Genomic DNA, 4,195 nt, shown 5'->3' on the forward strand with positions numbered 1-4,195 from the left:
ATCTATTGATGGACCTTGGAAGTTACATCTGAGAAAAGCTTTATAAGAAAGTTGGTAAAAAAATCAGAATACGCGAAACTGTAAAAGATATGTTGATACAGGGTACATGCAGTCAGGTGATAAATAAGGATTGGTATGAATTTTGAAAAAACATCATGGTATGACACTAGTAAATATTGTCCTAGGAAAAGTGGAGAAAATTTCACTATATTCAATAAATATTCCAAAACAAGACAAAGACAAATCATACGTAGATATAGGGTTTCATTGATCTAAACTTCAATCTATATTTTGGTGTGTACAATATTGAGCTTATATTTCAAATAAAAGATACATATCTATTATAAACGCAAACATAGCACATGCATGCATTTCCGTTTTTATTTGTATTTGTATTTGCATTTTTCAGTTTTATTTTTTATTAATAAACTATAGTATTGTTTTTCTAAAAGAAACTACGGAACAGCTTTCAAAAAAAGTTTATCAAAGGTGATATCTAGATATAAGATGATACTTTGACCAAAAAAAAAGATATAAGATGATACACTGATACTACCTGGAATCAAAAAGATTGTCTAGGGAGAAATAATTTTGCTTGTTAAGGGGGTCACTGCACTACAATCAAATGAACTTTTTTTTGTTCCTAAATACAAAAGTATGAACATTCTATCAAAAGAAACCAACACAGTTTATTTTTTTTTTTAAACTAGCTTCTTTGAATGTTCTTCATCAACTTCAGTTTCATATCTCTTTATTTTCTTTTGGATCTCTGTAATTATGAAGGTCCCCATTTATGACTTTTTTACAAACTTTTTACTTACTCGAAAAGAGTTAAAAAGAAAACCAAATTAAGGAATACATAGCCTATCTAAACTCTTGCAGACCCTTAAGGTTACTACAAAGTTTGGTTTCTAGGTTATAAATCCAACGGTTGCCAGTAAACAACACATAGTTGCACAAACTTCTGTATTTAGTAACAGATTAACACAAGCAAATGATGAGTGCTTCACGCAGAAAGAAACAAATAGAGAGCTTCTCTAGAAGCCATTAGAAATATATACAATACTGATGTTTTTCTTTCAAATTTTCGAAACTAAAACCAACAAATCTGTGAAGAGTATGAAATGAGAAAACATCAGACAGGGTTTGTATAAGTAAAAAAGGCAAAAGAATTTGATTTGAGGCTTTCAAGAGACAAAAGAAACAAACTTAAGAGTGAAGCAAAGAAGAAACCTCTTTTTCAGTGTTGTTCATTGCTACTTTCCACTTTAATCATTAAAAGCTCATCGAAAGGTTGTCGACAAATGGGACATTTTTTTGACTGAAACCTCAGTTCTTTAGCGCAGTCACTGCACAAACACTGCAAGAGACAAACACAACATGAGTTAGTCATAGGATAATTCAACCAAAACGTGACATTATTGTGAAAAGTGAGAAGTTTTTACCAAATGTCTACAAGGCATCACGGCGGTGTCCTTAGGTTCAGTCAAGCAAATAACACATTCTTTGTCACCACTATCCTCTAACCCTGACGCAACATCATCATCTTGTGCGGTCGAGTTATCGATACCATACAACTCACGTAGCTCATATCTAGCTCCTTCGATCCATAAGATCTGTTTCATGACTTTCACTTTGAAAGATCCATCGTCAGTCTTCTCCAAACACGCTAGTGTGATTTGCTTGTGAACTAATGGTTCCTCTGAACCCGAGCTTGGTGAGATCACTGTCTCTGCGGATATTACAAGTGGGTCCACCTCGTCTGGTAATGGGTTCGATAGATCGTCGAGTGAAAAGAAACCTAGGTCTGTTACTGTCCCCGAAGGTTGTACAAACTTCTGTGCTGTACCTTTTTGGAAAGGGACTTAGGTTGGTTTGAAAGCTTCTGGAAATTGAGGGACCATTGTGCAGTTTTCTTCCTCTGTTGCGAAAAATCCATATATATTAATTGAGGAACATTTGAAAAGATGTAACCTCAATTTTGTAATAATTAAAAAATACTTATTACTTATGTGTCAATCAATTAGGTAGTTAATTAGTCATACGTGTCAGCTTCACATTGAAATTGAAAAACATGTTGGTCCAATTCGATTTTTATATTTTACTAGAAACATTTAGTATCAACTATATGATATCATATGATATTAACTAAAGCAAGTTGGCTATTTATTATATATTATTTCTTTAAATAAAACTTACGGAATTATCTAATGTGATTATGATATATATAGTAATTAATGATTTTAAATAATGAAGATTTGCTAATAATCTGTATGCTTTCTATCATTTTTTTTTAATTTTTTACTATTAAAATAAATTACACAATTACGTTAATCATATATTAAAAATTTAGATTTTTTTGTATATGTTGTATTTTGAATTTTTCAAAACGAGTATAAATTACTAAAATTGTTAAAAGTCTCACATAATCTTTTGTGATCAATGTTTAATTTTTTTCCTATAATAAGATACAAAGATAATAAAATCATAAAAATAAATAATTTTATTTTAATAGGTGCTTATGTTAATATATATATACTTCATATCGTTTAAATTTAAGTATATATCATATACGATAGATAAGATTGATTGTTTTGATTTATTTATTCTAAAATGATTGCGAATAAACATGAGCGGTCATTTGATTTATATGTGCATGTCAATTTATTACATAATAGTAACTGATTTCTTAGTTATTTAATATATAATTATTATTTTATTATTTCATAATATGCAGAAAAATATAAAATAAGTATTTATTTTGCACAAGGCGCAGATCTTAACCTAAGTATGCATCTCTTTAATAATTTTGAATCTTAAACATTTTCTAAATCTCAGGCCAAAATAAAAGAAAGAAATGAGAATAAACTCAAAAATCAATATTTATATCAAGCAATAACCAAAATGACCAAAAAGGAGAAAAATATCGAAGATAGATAGGATTGGCACGTGAACGTAAACTTCTCATGACCATAATTAAATTTTAAATTGCTAAATCATGATATAAAACCGAGCTGACATAGTTTTATTGTAATCAAATAGTAGACATGAGATTCTTCGGCCTAAACGTTAGGTTTTTATGCGACAAATAATTTTTTGACCTATTTTTTAAAAATGTGATCAGTTCATTAGTAAGCAAATTATGTAATTAACAAAAAAAAGTTTTTAAAAAATTGTTTAAAAGACAAATAGATTAATTCGATCAATAATATATTTTTTTTTCCATACGATTTTTCTTAAATAATTTTCATATAAATTAATTTACTCTACGCATGGCGCAGGTCTGATCCTATTATAGTATAATAGTAAAACTGAAAAACGAGACAAAGGAACATAACGAGGACACCCTTGTTAGATAATCATACTAATGTACTCATATCATATAAATAACCTCAACTCTTGATCATAAGGTCTGTTTTGGGTTTTTGTTTAATTTGAAAAAGAAAATACAAATATGAAGTTTATAGCTTAGACACTTTATCATTTGTACTTAAAGTATATAATTTTTTGGTTTCAGAATTTCCCGTGTTTATTTAAACTCTATAGATCTTATGGTTTCAAAACTTCCCGCGTTATATTTAAACTTTATAAATCTTATGGTTTCAAAATTCTGGAGTTTCTAACCAACATTTATAACTTTCATAATTTCGAAATTCCTGCGTTTTTAACCGAAATAAAATAAAATAAAACAATGATGTATGGCACATATATAATCTTTGTTCATCTAATCATTTTTCTGCATAAGCTTTTGAAAATATTCGGCTATACGCCTTTGATCTTATTTTATTTTTTTCTAGAAAAAAGTTTACATGATGAGAGGCTCTGATAAATCTTCATTCGCCTTTAATCCCTCTGGCTCCGTAACCCCAAACAATTTGTATTTAAAAATTACAAACTTGACCAATTTTCCTATATACAGAGCCATAAACATAAATATACACATAAACCCAATCAAGAATAAATGTGGGTACACATAGTTAAAGAACATCACTTTGAAGGTTTCAAGTAGATAATTTCCATTTATTATCAGTTCCATAACCATGGCTGGTACCATTAGTCTTAAAACCACCACCACCATAAGTATCATCATCATAATCACCAAATTCCACATGCTTTCCATGCCTTTCTCTTTTCTTTTTGGGTTTATTAGAACTCATATGTATTCAATGGAAGTTATATAGGTCGAAATTGTGAA

The 4,195-nt window shown here is 29.2% G+C and overlaps 1 pseudogene; it reads right to left on the reverse strand.

The window, feature by feature from the left end:
- Positions 1 to 995: 995 nt before the first annotated feature.
- LOC125592742 lies at positions 996 to 1,940 on the reverse strand (annotated as a pseudogene).
- Positions 1,941 to 4,195: the final 2,255 nt, after the last annotated feature.

The sequence above is a fragment of the Brassica napus genome, chromosome C9 (assembly GCF_020379485.1).
Source record: "Brassica napus cultivar Da-Ae chromosome C9, Da-Ae, whole genome shotgun sequence".
Taxonomy (NCBI): Eukaryota; Viridiplantae; Streptophyta; class Magnoliopsida; order Brassicales; family Brassicaceae; genus Brassica; species Brassica napus.